The sequence below is a fragment of the Pseudophryne corroboree genome, unplaced genomic scaffold (assembly GCF_028390025.1).
Source record: "Pseudophryne corroboree isolate aPseCor3 unplaced genomic scaffold, aPseCor3.hap2 scaffold_407, whole genome shotgun sequence".
NCBI lineage: Eukaryota > Metazoa > Chordata > Amphibia > Anura > Myobatrachidae > Pseudophryne > Pseudophryne corroboree.
The window spans coordinates 366,799-385,516 of NW_026970044.1; positions in this window are offsets into that span (position 1 = coordinate 366,799).

An 18,718-nucleotide genomic window follows, 5' to 3' on the forward strand; every position below is an offset into this window, starting at 1 on the left:
TTTTTATGCTAACAAATTTGTTCTCTGAAAAGTGTCCACAAAGCCAAGTCTCTGATTAACACCTTTGTAAGGATGGTTTTTCACCTATTACTAAATTAAACTTGCTTCATTGGAAAGGCAGCAAGATGCATCCTCATTTCAATGTCTACTGAAATAATACAGGTTGACACCAGGAAACATTAACGCCACTGCATCCTTGCTGCTTTCTCATGTGGAAGTCTGTTTAATGTGAAAACAAGGTGATATCTAATTAGCACACAGGTAAGGAATTAAGAAAATCTTTATTTAAGGGTGAAGATGTTTCTCACAAAATCGTTGCCCCAATGCATCATTGAAATTCAAGCTGGAAAGATGATTTTAATATATCACTTGTACATTTTGTATTGCTCTTCTGGTGACAATGTAGTTTGTTTTTGTCAATTACCATTTTAATAATAGGGTAAAGAAAATGAAGTGGATTTTTGAAAGAAAACAATACTGTCAATATACTATTAAAACAAATTAAAATGGTAAAAGTTATTGTACTTTAAGTAAAAATAAAAGAGCCAAAATATCAATCCCAGTTTTGGATTACTTTAATTAACAAACAAAAAAATGCATATAGCAGAGGATAGTTTCAATCTGCCTACCTCTGGGTTATGGGCCCAGCATGCTTCCATTGCTGTACTCTGCTGCACATGTAAGTGCAAGAGATCCTGAAGCACTCACTCATCATGGGAAAGTACCAATGTGTTTCTTCGTTGGTTGATAGAAGAAACATCTTACAAAAACTCTCCAGATTATTGACTTTTTAAAGTTTTTCTAGGAAACGTTTTAGATGAATGCTTATTAGGCTTTGTCAGTATGAACTTTCGCAAAGTGTCTCTGTGGCGCAATCAGTTAGTGTGTACGACTATTAACCAAAAGGTTGGTGGTTCAATCCCACCCAGGGACCTAATTGACCTTGTTATCAGATTTTGGTGATCTTTAAGTAGACAAGTTAAATTTCATACCCCCTGTTATGGTGTAGGGTACCTGGCCTTCTCTGATGTAATCAGAGTTAGATTTGATTCAGTGATTTTATAAAAACATCTAGGAAGCACAATTTAGCAGTGGGTTGCAGAGAAAAAGAAATATGCTGGCAAAAAAATCAAATTGCGTGATTAAACAGCTCTTCATTTTCTGGCTTTATTTTTATGCTAACAAATTTGTTCTCTGAAAAGTGTCCACAAAGCCAAGTCTCTGATTAACACCTTTGTAGGGATGGTTTTTCACCTATTACTAAATTAAACTTGCTTCATTGGAAAGGCAGCAAGATGCATCCTCATTTCAATGTCTACTGAAATAATACAGGTTGACACCAGGAAACATTAACGCCACTGCATCCTTGCTGCTTTCTCATGTGGAAGTCTGTTTAATGTGAAAACAAGGTGATATCTAATTAGCACACAGGTAAGGAATTAAGAAAATCTTTATTTAAGGGTGAAGATGTTTCTCACAAAATAGTTGCCCCAATGCATCATTGAAATTCAAGCTGGAAAGATGATTTTAATATATCACTTGTACATTTTGTATTGCTCTTCTGGTGACAATGTAGTTTGTTTTTGTCAATTACCATTTTAATAATAGGGTAAAGAAAATTAAGTGGATTTTTGAAAGAAAACAATACTGTCAATATACTATTAAAACAAATTAAAATGGTAAAAGTTATTGTACTTTAAGTAAAAATAAAAGAGCCAAAATATCAATCCCAGTTTTGGATTACTTTAATTAACAAAAAAAAAAAAAAGCATACAGCAGAGGATAGTTTCAATCTGCCTACCTCTGGGTTATGGGTCCAGCATGCTTCCATTGCAGTACTCTGCTGCACATGTAAGTGCAAGAGATCCTGAAGCACTCACTCATCATGGGAAAGTACCAATGTGTTTCTTCGTTGGTTGATGGAAGAAACATCTTACAAAAACTCTCCAGATTATTGACTTTTTAAAGTTTTTCTAGGAAACGTTTTAGATGAATGCTTATTAGCCTTTGTCAGTATGGACTTTTGCAAAGTGTCTCTGTGGCGCAATCAGTTAGTATTTGCGGCTATTAACCAAAAGGTTGGTGGTTCAATCCCACCCAGGGACCTAATTGACCTTGTTATTAGATTTTGGTGATCTTTAAGTAGACAAATCAAAATTTCAAACCCACTGTTATGGTGTAGGGTACTTGGCCTTCTCTGATGTAATCAGATTTAGATTTGATTCAGTGATTTTATAAAAACAGCTAGGAAGCACAATTTAGCAGTGGGTTGCAGAGAAAAAAAATATGCTGGCAGAAAAATCCAATTGAGTGATTAAACAGCTCTTTATTTTCTGGCTTTATTTTTATGCTAACAAATTTGTTCTCTGAAAAGTGTCCACAAAGCCAAGTCTCTGATTAACACCTTTGTAAGGATGGTTTTTCACCTATTACTAAATTAAACTTGCTTCATTGGAAAGGCAGCAAGATGCATCCTCATTTCAATGTCTACTGAAATAATACAGGTTGACACCAGGAAACATTAACGCCACTGCATCCTTGCTGCTTTCTCATGTGGAAGTCTGTTTAATATGAAAACAAGGTGATATCTAATTAGCACACAGGTAAGGAATTAAGAAAATCTTTATTTAAGGGTGAAGATGTTTCTCACAAAATCGTTGCCCCAATGCATCATTGAAATTCAAGCTGGAAAGATGATTTTAATATATCACTTGTACATTTTGTATTGCTCTTCTGGTGACAATGTAGTTTGTTTTTGTCAATTACCATTTTAATAATAGGGTAAAGAAAATGAAGTGGATTTTTGAAAGAAAACAATACTGTCAATATACTATTAAAACAAATTAAAATGGTAAAAGTTATTGTACTTTAAGTAAAAATAAAAGAGACAAAATATCAATCCCAGTTTTGGATTACTTTAATTAACAAAAAAAAATGCATATAGCAGAGGATAGTTTCAATCTGCCTACCTCTGGGTTATGGGCCCAGCATGCTTCCATTGCAGTACTCTGCTGCACATGTAAGTGCAAGAGATCCTGAAGCACTCACTCATCATGGGAAAGTACCAATGTGTTTCTACGTTGGTTGATGGAAGAAACATCTTACAAAAACTCTCCAGATTATTGACTTTTTAAAGTTTTTCTAGGAAACGTTTTAGATGAATGCTTATTAGCCTTTGTCAGTATGAACTTTTGCAAAGTGTCTCTGTGGCGCAATCAGTTAGTATGTACGGCTATTAACCAAAAGGTTGGTGGTTCAATCCCACCCAGGGACCTAATTGACCTTGTTATCAGATTTTGGTGATCTTTAAGTAGACAAGTCAAATTTCATACCCCCTGTTATGGTGTAGGGTACCTGGCCTTCTCTGATGTAATCAGAGTTAGATTTGATTCAGTGATTTTATAAAAAACATCTAGGAAGCACAATTTAGCAGTGGGTTGCAGAGAAAAAGAAATATGCTGGCAAAAAAATCAAATTGCGTGATTAAACAGCTCTTCATTTTCTGGCTTTATTTTTATGCTAACAAATTTGTTCTCTGAAAAGTGTCCACAAAGCCAAGTCTCTGATTAACACCTTTGTAGGGATGGTTTTTCACCTATTACTAAATTAAACTTGCTTCATTGGAAAGGCAGCAAGATGCATCCTCATTTCAATGTCTACTGAAATAATACAGGTTGACACCAGGAAACATTAACGCCACTGCATCCTTGCTGCTTTCTCATGTGGAAGTCTGTTTAATGTGAAAACAAGGTGATATCTAATTAGCACACAGGTAAGGAATTAAGAAAATCTTTATTTAAGGGTGAAGATGTTTCTCACAAAATCGTTGCCCCAATGCATCATTGAAATTCAAGCTGGAAAGATGATTTTAATATATCACTTGTACATTTTGTATTGCTCTTCTGGTGACAATGTAGTTTGATTTTGTCAATTACCATTTTAATAATAGGGTAAAGAAAATTAAGTGGATTTTTGAAAGAAAACAATACTGTCAATATACTATTAAAACAAATTAAAATGGTAAAAGTTATTGTACTTTAAGTAAAAATAAAAGAGCCAAAATATCAATCCCAGTTTTGGATTACTTTAATTAACAAAAAAAAAAAAAGCATACAGCAGAGGATAGTTTCAATCTGCCTACCTCTGGGTTATGGGTCCAGCATGCTTCCATTGCAGTACTCTGCTGCACATGTAAGTGCAAGAGATCCTGAAGCACTCTCTCATCATGGGAAAGTACCAATGTGTTTCTTCGTTGGTTGATGGAAGAAACATCTTACAAAAACTCTCCAGATTATTGACTTTTTAAAGTTTTGCCAGGAAACGTTTTAGATGAATGCTTATTAGCCTTTGTCAGTATGGACTTTTGCAAAGTGTCTCTGTGGCGCAATCAGTTAGTATGTACGGCTATTAACCAAAAGGTTGGTGGTTCAATCCCACCCAGGGACCTAATTGACCTTGTTATCAGATTTTGGTGATCTTTAAGTAGACAAGTCAAAATTTCAAACCCCCTGTTATGGTGTAGGGTACCTGGCCTTCTCTGATGTAATCAGAGTTAGATTTGATTCAGTGATTTTATAATAACAGCTAGGAAGCACAATTTAGCAGTGGGTTGCAGAGAAAAAAAATATGCTGGCAGAAAAATCCAATTGAGTGATTAAACAGCTCTTTATTTTCTGGCTTTATTTTTATGCTAACAAATTTGTTCTCTGAAAAGTGTCCACAAAGCCAAGTCTCTGATTAACACCTTTGTAAGGATGGTTTTTCACCTATTACTAAATTAAACTTGCTTCATTGGAAAGGCAGCAAGATGCATCCTCATTTCAATGTCTACTGAAATAATACAGGTTGACACCAGGAAACATTAACGCCACTGCATCCTTGCTGCTTTCTCATGTGGAAGTCTGTTTAATGTGAAAACAAGGTGATATCTAATTAGCACACAGGTAAGAAATTACGAAAATCTTTATTTAAGGGTGAAGATGTTTCTCACAAAATTGTTGCCCCAATGCATCATTGAAATTCAAGCTGGAAAGATGATTTTAATATATCACTTGTACATTTTGTATTGCTCTTCTGGTGACAATGTAGTTTTTTTTGTCAATTACCATTTTAATAATAGGGTAAAGAAAATTAAGTGGATTTTTGAAAGAAAACTATACTGTCAATATACTATTAAAACAAATTAAAATGGTAAAAGTTATTGTACTTTAAGTAAAAATAAAAGAGCAAAAATATCAATCCCAGTTTTGATTACTTAAATTAACAAAAAAAAATGCATATAGCAAAGGATAGTTTCAATCTGCCTACCTCTGGGTTATGGGTCCAGCATGCTTCCATTGCAGTACTCTGCTGCACATGTAAGTGCAAGAGATCCTGAAGCACTCACTCATCATGGGAAAGTACCAATGTGTTTATTCATTAGTTGATGGAAGAAACATCTTACAAAAACTCTCCAGATTATTGATTTTTTAATGTTTTTCTAGGAAACGTTCTAGATGTATGCTTATTAGCCTTTGTCAGTATGTACTGTTTGCAAAGTGTCTCTGTGGCGCAATTGGTTAGTGTGTTCGGCTATTAACCAAAAGGTTGGTGGTTCAATCCCACCCAGGGACGTAATTGACCTTGTGATCAGATTTTGGAGATATTTAATTAGACAAGTCAAAATTTCAAACCTCCTCTTATGGTGTAGGGTACCTGGCCTTCTCTGATGTAATCAGAGTTAGATTTGATTCAGTGATTTTATAAAAACATCTAGGAAGCACAATTTAGCAGTGGGTTGCAGAGAAAAAGAAATATGCTGGCAAAAAAATCAAATTGCGTGATTAAACAGCTCTTCATTTTCTGGCTTTATTTTTATGCTAACAAATTTGTTCTCTGAAAAGTGTCCACAAAGCCAAGTCTCTGATTAACACCTTTGTAGGGATGGTTTTTCACCTATTACTAAATTAAACTTGCTTCATTGGAAAGGCAGCAAGATGCATCCTCATTTCAATGTCTACTGAAATAATACAGGTTGACACCAGGAAACATTAACGCCACTGCATCCTTGCTGCTTTCTCATGTGGAAGTCTGTTTAATGTGAAAACAAGGTGATATCTAATTAGCACACAGGTAAGGAATTACGAAAATCTTTATTTAAGGGTGAAGATGTTTCTCACAAAATTGTTGCCCCAATGCATCATTGAAATTCAAGCTGGAAAGATGATTTTAATATATCACTTGTACATTTTGTATTGCTCTTCTGGTGACAATGTAGTTTGTTTTTGTCAATTACCATTTTAATAATAGGGTAAAGAAAATGAAGTGGATTTTTGAAAGAAAACAATACTGTCAATATACTATTAAAACAAATTAAAATGGTAAAAGTTATTGTACTTTAAGTAAAAATAAAAGAGCCAAAATATCAATCCCAGTTTTGGATTACTTTAATTAACAAAAAAAAAAATGCATATAGCAGAGGATAGTTTCAATCTGCCTACCTCTGGGTTATGGGCCCAGCATGCTTCCATTGCAGTACTCTGCTGCACATGTAAGTGCAAGAGATCCTGAAGCACTCACTCATCATGGGAAAGTACCAATGTGTTTCTTCGTTGGTTGATGGAAGAAACATCTTACAAAAACTCTCCAGATTATTGACTTTTTAAAGTTTTTCTAGGAAACGTTTTAGATGAATGCTTATTAGCCTTTGTCAGTATGAACTTTTGCAAAGTGTCTCTGTGGCGCAATCAGTTAGTATGTACGGCTATTAACCAAAAGGTTGGTGGTTCAATCCCACCCAGGGACCTAATTGACCTTGTTATCAGATTTTGGTGATCTTTAAGTAGACAAGTCAAATTTTCAAACCCACTGTTATGGTGTAGGGTACTTGGCCTTCTCTGATGTAATTAGAGTTAGATTTGATTCAGTGATTTTATAAAAAAAGCTAAGAAGCACAATTTAGCAGTGGGTTGCAGAGAAAAAAAATATGCTGGCAGAAAAATCCAATTGAGTGATTAAACAGCTCTTCATTTTCTGGAATTTATTTTTATGCTTACAAATTTGTTCTCTGAAAAGTGTCCACAAAGCCAAGTCTCTGATTAACACCTTTGTAAGGATGGTTTTTCACCTATTACTAAATTAAACTTGCTTCATTGGAAAGGCAGCAAGATGCATCCTCATTTCAATGTCTACTGAAATAATACAGGTTGACACCAGGAAACATTAACGCCAGTGCATCCTTGCTGCTTTCTCATGTGGAAGTCTGTTTAATATGAAAACAAGGTGATATCTAATTAGCACACAGGTAAGGAATTAAGAAAATCTTTATTTAAGGGTGAAGATGTTTCTCACAAAATCGTTGCCCCAATGCATCATTGAAATTCAAGCTGGAAAGATGATTTTAATATATCACTTGTACATTTTGTATTGCTCTTCTGGTGACAATGTAGTTTGTTTTTGTCAATTACCATTTTAATAATAGGGTAAAGAAAATGAAGTGGATTTTTGAAAGAAAACAATACTGTCAATATACTATTAAATCAAATTAAAATGGTAAAAGTTATTGTACTTTAAGTAAAAATAAAAGAGACAAAATATCAATCCCAGTTTTGGATTACTTTAATTAACAAAAAAAAATGCATATAGCAGAGGATAGTTTCAATCTGCCTACCTCTGGGTTATGGGCCCAGCATGCTTCCATTGCAGTACTCTGCTGTACATGTAAGTGCAAGAGATCCTGAAGCACTCACTCATCATGGGAAAGTACCAATGTGTTTCTTCGTTGGTTGATGGAAGAAACATCTTACAAAAACTCTCCAGAATATTGACTTTTTAAAGTTTTTCTAGGAAACGTTTTAGATGAATGCTTATTAGCCTTTGTCAGTATGGACTTTCGCAAAGTGTCTCTGTGGCGCAATCAGTTAGTATGTACGGCTATTAACCATAAGGTTGGTGGTTCAATCCCACCCAGGGACCTAATTGACCTTGTTATCAGATTTTGGTGAACTTTAAGTAGACAAGTCAAAATTTCAAACCCCATGTTATGGTGTAGGGTACCTGGCCTTCTCTGATGTAATCAGAGTTAGATTTGATTCAGTGATTTTATAAAAACAGCTAGGAAGCACAATTTAGCAGTGGGTTGCAGAGAAAAAAAATATGCTGGCAGAAAAATCCAATTGAGTGATTAAAAAGCTCTTCATTTTCTGGCTTTATTTTTATGCTAACAAATTTGTTCTCTGAAAAGTGTCCACAAAGCCAAGTCTCTGATTAAAACCTTTGTAAGGATGGTTTTTCACCTATTACTAAATTAAACTTGCTTCATTGGAAAGGCAGCAAGATGCATCCTCATTTCAATGGTAAGTCAACCTTCTTGCCCTATGTTCCCTGTCAACGGATGAAGACGCATCATTATCTACCGCAGTCATTTTGGCCCAATAGATATGCAAGAAGTTTAGATTCCCCTTTCTTTGCAGGTAGAGGAAGGAAAAGGAAGAGGTCTGTAGCCTCTTCAAGATCGCAGGACCAGAGATTGTCCTCTGCTTCTGCCAAATCCACTGCATGACACTGGGGCTTTCTTGCAGGAGCCCACACCAGTGGGGGCACGTCTAAAACTCTTCAGTCAGTTCTGGATTCATTCGGACCTGGACTCGTGGGTTTTACAAATAGTGCCCCAAGGGTACAAACTGGGGTTTCAAGACGTTCCCCCTCACCGATTGTTCAAATTGGCCTTAGTCAGCAGGGAGAAGGTTTTTATTCAAGCCTCTTCGTGGTCCCGAAGCCGGACGGCTCAGTCAGACCAATCTTAAATCTGAAATCCCTCAATTTCTTCCTAAAGAAATTCAATTTCAAGATGGAATTTCTCAGGGCAGTGATCTCCAGTCCGGAGGACGGAGATTTCATGGTTTTGGTAGACATAAAGGATGCCTACTTACATGTTCCCATTTAGCCACTGCCTCAAGCTACCTAAGGTTTGCAATTCAGGATTGTCATTACCAATTTCAGACATTGCCGTTTGGTCTGTCCACGGCTCCGAGGATTTTCACCAGGGTGATGGCGGAAATTATGGTTCTCCTTCGCAAGCAAGGAGTCACAATTATCCCGTACTTGGATGATCTCCTGATAAAGGCGAGATCCAGGGACCAGTTGGTGCAAAACATTGCACTCTCCCTGACAGTTCTTCAACAACATGGTTGGCTCCTAAACTTGCCAAAATCGCAGTTGGTCCCAATGACGCGGTTGTTGTTTTTGGGAGTCATACTGTTAGGCGCCAGGGTCCGCTTGATGGTCTGCGCGGCCCGGCGCCTAGCAACTAGAGACGCCGTGCACGTACAGCCGCCGGCTCCCTAGCAACGCTAGACGCCGGGCGCGCTGAGCCGCACGGACCCTAGCAACGGGGACGCCACTGGCGGACCGCGTTCCCCATTGCTAGGCTTTAGGAAATTAAGATATTCACCTGCTCTCTGGCCGTGCAGCAAGGCAGCTGCACGGCATTTATTCTAATCAGCCTTTAGCAGCTGATTGGAGGACTCCTTGTTAAATACACTCCCAGGGCTTCTCACAGACGCCGGTAATAGCTTCCTGCATGCTGCCTTTGTTTGCTGAGAGTCTGTTTCCAGTCCTGCTGTATCCGGTCATTCCAGTCCGCAGAAGTCCGGTATTCGGGAGTTGTCATCTCATCCCAAGAGGTCGTTTGGTTCCCTGGAGTCCTGACTGATCACCGTTTTATATCCAGTGGTGTTCGTGAGTTGCGGTTCTGCCGTGTGTTGCGGCTCAGCCGCTTTACCTTTTATATTTTGTGTTTGGAGCATTTGCGGAGGGTTCCGCTTCCACAAGTCCTCTCTGGTACTTGGCGGTGCCGGGTAGGAGAATTGGACAAGTGGATATTTTGGTTGTCCTTTTTCCTGGCGGTTTCTCCGCACATATTATAGTTTTGAGTTTGCTTAGCCCCTGGCCTGGTTGTTTAGTTAGAGGGCCTCTTGTTATCACCCTGTCTCAGGTTTCCCTTTGTCTCTCATTAAGACCGGGGGGCATCGAAGTTGGGCAGACATAATCCGCCCTTCAAACGCGGCTGCCAAGGGCTCAAGAAACCATAGTCTCGCAGGGGATTTCTGACAACACGGGTGAGACAACAGAGTTTAGGGCGCCAGGGGCTATTTTCCTGTCCTGCTCCCTTCCCCAGCATTCCGTTCCAGTGCTCCAGTCCTTGCCATAAGATCTTCTCTGACCAGAGTGCTGGAATCATAACATTATTACCGGCCATACCAAAACTTAAAATTAAACGGGGTTTAATTTTAGCTCATTCAGTTTTGTGAGAGTTTATCGGCCTCATGAATCCAACAGGTTTAGGGCCAAATCCTGGTCAGCTCTTAGTCAGCCAGATTCAAGAACTTACTCAGATGGTTCAGGATCTTTCTCTTCGGGTGAAGTCGCAGGAAGATCTTTTGCGAGCTTCCCCAAGGGTAGTCCCTGAACCAAAGATGCATTTGCCTGACCGTTTTTCTGGTGATAGAAAAGAGTTTTTTTAATTTTAAAGAATCCTGTAAACTTTATTTTCGTTTAAGACCGACTTCCTCGGGTACTGAATCTCAGCGGGTCGGGTTTATTATTTCTTTGCTCCAGGGGGATCCTCAGACCTGGGCATTTGGTTTAAGAGCAGAGGATCCGGCATTGTTGTCAATTGACGCTTTTTTTGAGTCTTTAGGGCTCTTGTATGATGACCCTGATAGAGAGGCGTCCGCTGAAAGTCAGTTGCGCGCTCTCAGACAGGGTAGAAATCCTGCAGAGGTTTATTGTACAGAGTTTCGCCGTTGGTCGAACGACTGTGGCTGGAATGACCCAGCCCTGCGCAGTCAGTTTCGCCTCGGCTTATCAGAGTCTATAAAAGACAGTCTCCTTCAGTACCCCGCTCCTGAGACTCTCGATAAACTCATGGAGCTTTCTATTAAGATTGATCGTCGTCTCAGAGAGCGGAGGGCTGAAAAAGGAGCACCTGTAAGGTCAAGTCCGTGTGTATATTCCATTCCTGAAGACGTAGAGGAGACCATGCAGATGGGTCTCTCCCGGCTGTCTCCTGAAGAAAGAGCCAGAAGGCAAAATTCTGGTCTTTGTCTGTACTGTGGGGGTAAGGGACATTTTGCTCGTAATTGTCCGAACAAGTCGGGAAACGCTTTGACCAGGTGAATTGTGAGGGGGTTCACCTAGGTCTGCAGCTTATCTCCTCGAATAACTCCCTTTTAGTCCCAGTTAAAGTTTCCTTTGGCAGCCTCAGTTCTTTGGTGTCGGCTTTTGTTGACAGTGGAGCTGCAGGAAACTTTATGGATTTAACTTGGGCTAAGGCCTTAGGCATTCCTCAGTTACCTTTGGGTAGGTGTGTCACCATGCATGGCTTAGATGGGAGTCCGCTGTCTAATGGGATTATTTCTCTCCGTACACCCCCTGTACTACTTACAGTAGGAGCTCTACATTCCGAGAAAATCGAGTTCTTTCTTACACATTGCCCAGCAGTTCCAGTTGTTCTGGGTCACCCTTGGCTGGCCTTTCATAATCCCACCATTGATTGGCGGTCGGGGGAGATTTCACATTGGGGTACTTTTTGTGATAAGGAATGTATCACGTTTCCAGTCAGAGTAGCAGCTATCATTCCAGAACTCATTCCGGTGGAATACCAGGAGTTTGCTGATGTTTTCTCCAAAGGCAATGCGGACATTCTGCCTCCCCATCGGCCTTATGATTGTGCTATTGAGTTAATTCCTGGTGCCGCATTGCCAAAGGGAAGATTATATGCATTATCCGGGCCAGAAACTGCGGCTATGAATGATTATGTAAAGGAGAGCCTTGAGAAAGGATTTATTAGACCATCAAAATCTCCTTTAAGTGCAGGCTTCTTCTTTGTGGAGAAAAAGGATGGCTCGCTTAGACCTTGCATTGATTTTAGAGCCCTGAATAAGATCTCAGTTAAAAACACCTATCCTTTGCCGTTGATTTCTGTACTCTTTGATCAGTTACGTTCTGCTGTGATTTTTTCTAAAATTGACCTTAGAGGAGCGTACAACCTCATCCGAATTAAATCTGGAGATGAGTGGAAAACGGCCTTCAGTTCTCAGTCGGGTCACTACGAATACCTGGTGATGCCGTTCGGCCTGTCCAATGCTCCGGCAGTTTTTCAAGACCTCATTAACGATGTGCTCCGTGACTTCCTAGGGAAATTCGTGGTCGTTTACTTAGACGACATCCTGATTTTTTCTAAATCAATGGAACAACATGTTACCCAGGTGCGTCTGGTTCTTCAAAAGTTATGTGAGAATCATTTATATGCCAAGCTGGAGAAGTGTGAGTTTCATGTCACGGAAGTATCTTTTTTAGGGTACATAATTTCCCCTCAGGGATTTTCCATGGAACCAAAGAAACTCCAGGCCATCCTTAGTTGGGCGCAACCCACCAATTTAAAAGCAATTAAGCGTTTTTTAGGGTTTGCGAATTATTATAGGAGGTTCATTCATTCTTTTTCTGACCTGGTTGCTCCCATTGTAGCTCTGACAAAGAAAGGAGCGGATCCTACCAACTGGTCGCGTGAAGCTGAGTTGTCCTTCCGGGCCTTGAAACAAGCCTTTGTCTCGGCTCCAGTCCTCAGACTTCCTAATCCGGAATTGCCCTTTGTGGTGGAGGTTGATGCCTCGGAGGTTGGAGTGGGGGCTATCCTTTCTCAAAAGGATCCGGAGTCTCTGGAGTTACATCCTTGTGCCTTTATGTCCAGGAAATTCTCCTCCGCTGAATCCAACTATGACGTTGGTAATCGGGAGTTACTGGCGGTAAAATGGGCTTTCGAGGAGTGGAGGCATTGGCTGGAGGGAGCAAAACATACTATTTCGGTATTGACTGACCATAAGAACCTGCAATAGATTGAATCGGCTAAGCGGCTTAATGCCCGGCAGGCACGTTGGGCATTATTTTTTACGCGTTTCAAATTTATAATCACTTTCAGGCCTGGTTCCAAGAATACTAAGGCTGATGCCCTGTCACATAGCTTTCTTCCGGTTCACAATAACAATCCTGTTACCCCCATACTTCCATCTTCGGTCATCTGGGCGGGCCTCACACAAGATTTATTTACCCAGTTAAAACAGCTTCAACACCAAGCTCCTAGAATTACTCCTGCTGGTCGTCTTTACGTCCCTGAGTTTTTGAGAGTTACTGTTTTAACGGAATTCCATGATAACAAAGTTTCAGGGCATCCAGGAGTCTCTAAGACATTGGAGTTAGTCTCTCGCTCAGTATGGTGGCCTGGTCTTTCTAAAGACGTCAAGGAATTTGTTTATTCATGTCAGGTTTGTGCACAGCATAAGGTTCCCCGTTCCTTGCCCATCGGGCAACTTATGCCCTTAAATGTTCCTCTCAGGCCGTGGTCTCATATTTCCATGGATTTTGTGGTTGACCTTCCCCTTTCAGCCGGATTCCGAGTCATATGGGTGGTAGTGGACCGTTTTAGTAAAATGGCTCATTTTATTGCTCTTCCCCGATTGCCTTCTGCCCAAGGGTTGGCAGTTTTGTTTCTCCGCCATGTATTCAGGCTTCATGGGTTGCCTACTGATATTGTTTCTGATCGGGGTCCACAATTCATCGCACAATTCTGGAAATGTTTTTGTGCCTCATTGAAGATGAAATTGTCGTTAACATCCGGTTACCACCCACAATCCAACGGGCAAACCGAACGAGTTAACCAATCATTGAAACAATATTTGCGCTTGTATTCAGCCAAACTCCAGAATGATTGGTCCGAGTTTCTTCCGTTGGCTGAATTTGCTTACAATAATTCTTGTCATTCCTCCACTAAAGAGTCTCCATTCTTTTCAGTTTTTGGTTTTCATCCCAGAGCTAATTCTTTTTTTCATCATTCCTCAGTCTCCTCGCTTACCTTAACCTCCCATCTCAGAGCCATTTGGAAAAAGGTGCACCTTGCTCTCAGAAAAGCGGCCTTTCGAGAGAAGAAATTTTCTGACAGGCTCCGACGTCCTTGCACTTTTAAGGTGGGAGATAGGGTGTGGTTGTCGACTCGCAACATCAGGCTTCGACAATCCTCAGCTAGACTGGGACCCAAATTTATTGGGCCATTTCTTATTATTAAAAGAGTCAACCCAGTTGCCTTTCGGTTACGTTTACCAAGATCTCTCAGGATTGGAAATACGTTTCATTGTTCCCTGTTGAAACAATACGTTTCTTCCAGTAGATTTCCTCGGAAGATCTCTCAGGGTAGATCTCCAGTGGATGTACAGGGACAACAGGAGTTCTTGGTAGAGAAGGTTCTCGATTCCAAATTGTCCCGGGATCGGCTGTATTTTCTGGTTCACTGGAAAGGCTATGGTCCGGAGGAAAGGTCTTGGGTCCTGGATAAGGATCTTCATGCCCCGAGGCTCAAGAGGGCATTTTTTCGGGAATTTCCTCAGAAACCTGGCTTTAGGGGTTCCTTGACCCCTCCTCAAGGGGGGGGTACTGTTAGGCGCCGGGGTCCGCTTGATGGTCTGCGCGGCCCGGCGCCTAGCAACTAGAGATGCCGTGCACGTACAGCCGCCGGCTCCCTAGCAACGCTAGACGCCGGGCGCGCTGAGCCGCACGGACCCTAGCAACGGGGACGCCACTGGTGGACCGCGTTCCCCGTTGCTAGGCTTTAGGAAATTAAGATATTCACCTGCTCTCTGGCCGTGCAGCAAGGCAGCTGCACGGCATTTATTCTAATCAGCCTTTAGCAGCTGATTGGAGGACTCCTTGTTAAATACACTCCCAGGGCTTCTCACAGATGCCGGTAATAGCTTCCTGCATGCTGCCTTTGTTTGCTGAGAACCACAGAGAGAAGCGCTGTCACTAAAGTATTAATATATTTTATTAAAAATGACCTTATTCATATATAAAAATTATGAGAAAACCTAAACATCCTGTGACTATAAAAAATCTTTTAGCAGCAACACATCAAAACATGTAACAATTTGTATTCCTCACTAAGGTCTCCTTTGGAACAATGTATCAATCTACCCTTTATATAATGTATAGTAACTCTTGTGATTAACAGGAATTCCTTAGAGTAAGCTCCACGCGTGGGCTGATTGAAACACTTGAAACCATATATTGGTAGAGGGTTTAAAAGTTCATCCGTGATGTATATAGGGATTATTCACATTGATGTCATCCGCTCCATTATTTGTGAAATCCCTATTTAGCTCTTATTTCTCAATAATGCCGTCCAGAATTGATCAGCTTTTCTTATGAAGCTTATAATTGCACAATAACAGATTAAGCATGTGACGCTATTTTGGAGTCTGTTATTATACTTAACCCAACTTATGCAATGGGCAACAATTGTGTTATGTCCGTAGGGCGCCGGCTGCCCGCTCTGGGACACTGCAATAGAATGTGCAGGGCTTGTGAGAAATAATAGATAAAATGCTCACAGTCTCATTCAGATCGGCATAAAAATTCAAAGACTATAATGCTCTCTCACCACTTTCCATCAAGCTTCACCTGGAGCATACTGCTAGTTGTCATAAGCTGAATCTCCGTTTGGTGCGGTGAGCCAAATGCCGAACAGATGCTGGGTAAGGCGCTGAGCGGCGGATGCTGTCGGGGACGTGCTGCAGAAATCAGTCTCTGTTCGTGATGGTTAGCTGGATGCCATGCAGAATGTCGGGCAATGTAATCAGACGGATTGCTTGACGCGTTTCTCAGCCTCAATCCTGGGGCTGTTTCCTCAGAAGTACCGCCTCTAGAGCCCCTGGTCTCCTTTATACTCCTCTGCTTCCTTAATTGGCAATACACCTGTCTGTTGGTAATCACTTGTAATCAGAAGGAGCTCAGCTGCCATCATTTAATTTAATCTATTAATGACTTGCAGACTCCTATTCAAGCAGTGGCAGTCAAAAAATTTCTTATACATATATATATTAACACATTTGCAGAGAAACAAAGGAGAGTGGACTCGAATTATTTAAAATACACTTAAATGAACTATTAAAAAACAATAATATAAAAACCAATGTCTCATAGCCAGAAGTTACTTTAAATCACGATTAAACAATAACGATACTCTCAATCATTATGTTTATAAATCTTTCATAAACCTCCTAATTTTTATTACTCTTATGAGAATGATGCTCATGGAATTTTTATTACCCTTAAAACCAAGAAGCTCTTTTAACCATATATTAATGCCAGATTGACCATTCAGATCTGTAGAAATCCATGAATATAGACAGTAAAATTACCCAACCTAATACCAAATAATCTCTAAATCTTAAAGTATTTCAAAAAAACTCTTAAATCTAGATCCAAATAAGATCATTTTAGTCAGAATACAATTGATGCAGTTATATTTCTTTGTAGATTTGTTTGCTGAGAGTCTGTTTCCAGTCCTGCTGTATCCGGTCATTCCAGTCCGCAGAAGTCCGGTATTCGGGAGTTGTCATCTCATCCCAAGAGGTCGTTTGGTTCCCTGGAGTCCTGACTGATCACCGTTTTATATCCAGTGGTGTTCGTGAGTTGCGGCTCTGCCGTGTGTTGCGGCTCAGCCGCTTTACCTTTTATATTTTGTGTTTGGAGCATTTGCGGAGGGTTCCGCTTCCACAAGTCCTCTCTGGTACTCGGCGGTGCCGGGTAGGAGAATTGGACAAGTGGATATTTTGGTTGTCCTTTTTCCTGGCGGTTTCTCCGCACATATTATAGTTTTGAGTTTGCTTAGCCCCTGGCCTGGTTGTTTAGTTAGAGGGCCTCTTGTTATCACCCTGTCTCGGGTTTCCCTTTGTCTCTCATTAAGACCGGGGGGCATCGAAGTTGGGCAGACATAATCCGCCCTTCAAACGCGGCTGCCAAGGGCTCAAGAAACCATAGTCTCGCAGGGGATTTCTGACAACACGGGTGAGACAACAGAGTTAGGGCGCCAGGGGCTATTTTCCTGTCCTGCTCCCTTCCCCAGCATTCCGTTCCAGTGCTCCGGTCCTTGCCATAAGATCTTCTCTGACCAGAGTGCTGGAATCATAACACATACTGGACACAGAAGAGGTTTTCTTCCAGTGGAAAGGCTATGGAGATCCAGAGTCTGGTCAAACAAATTCTGAAACCAGCAAGAGTGTTAATCCATCAATGCATTCAGTTGCTGGGGAAGATGGTTGTGGCCTACGAGGCCATTCAGTTTGGCAGGTTCCATGCCAGAGTGTTCCAGTGGGACCTGTTGGACAATTGGTCCGGATCCCACCTACACATGCACCGGAGGATAATCCTGTCTTCCAAGACCAGAATCTCACTCCATTGGTGGCTGCACAGTTCTCACCTCCTAGAGGGGCGATGGTTCGGGATCCAGGACTGGATCCTAGGGACCACAGATGCAACCCTCCGAGGCTGGGGAGCAGTCACACAGGGGGAAAACGTCCAAGGAAGATGGTCAAGTCAGGAAAGTTGTCTCCACATAAATGTTCTGGAGTTAAGGGCCATTTAATAACTGCAGACACAGTACACACTGGGACGGGTGCCCAGCATCCTCAACAGACTAAGAGAAAAGGATTTACCGGTAGGTATTAAAATCCTAGTTTCTCTAACGTCCTAGAGGATGCTGGGGACTCCGTAAGGACCATGGGGATAGACGGGCTCCACAGAGTTCATGATCTTCACTGAGGTAGCGCACAGCACTGCAGCTGTGCGCCATTGCTCCCATACACCTCACATACTCCGGTCACTGTAAGGGTGCAGGGCGCAGGGGGGGCGCCCTGGGCAGCAATATAAACCTCTTTTTGGCAAAAATATAACATATATACAGCTGGGCACTGTATATATGTATGAGCCCCCACCAATTTTACAGTTTAAGCGGGACAGAAGCCCGCCGCCGAGGGGGCGGGGCTTCTCCCTCAGCACTCACCAGCGCCATTTTTTCTCCTCAGCACCGCTGAGAGGAAGCTCCCCGGACTCTCCCCTGCTTATACCACGGTAGAGAAGAGGGTTGAAAAGAGAGGGGGGGCACATAATTCGGCGCAAATTACATACAGCAGCGCTACTGGACAAACATTAAGTTACTGTGTTATTCCTGGGTTATATAGCGCTGGGGAGTGTGCTGGCATACTCTCTCTCTGTCTCTCCAAAGGGCCTTGTGGGGAAACTGTCTTCAGAAAAAGTATTCCCTGTGTGTGTGGTGTGTCGGTACACGTGTGTCGACATGTCTGAGGAAGAAGGCTATATTAGAGAGGAGCGGGAGCAAATGAATGTGGTGTCTCCGCTGACACCTGATTGGATGGATATGTGGAATGTTTTAAATGCTAGTGTAAACTCATTGTACAAAAGATTAGACAAGGCTGAAGCTTTGGGACAGTCAGGGACTCAACCCATGCCTGATCCTATGTTGCAGGGACTGTCAGGGTCTCATAAGCGCCCACTATCCCAGATTGTTGACACAGATACCGACACGGATTCTGACTCCAGTGTCGATTACGATGATGCAAAGTTACAGCCAAAATTGGCAAAATCCATTCGATATATGATTATGGCAATAAAAGATGTTTTGCACATCACAGAGGAACCCCCTGTCCCTGACAAGAGGGTACATATGTACAAGGGAAAGAAGCCTGAGGTAACCTTTGAGGGGGTCACACGAGCTGAACGAGTTATGTGAAAAAGCTTGGGAATCTCCAGAAAATTGGCGGGGGCTCATACATATATACAGTGCCCCGCTGTATATGTGTTATATTTTTGCCAAAAAGAGGTTTATATTGCT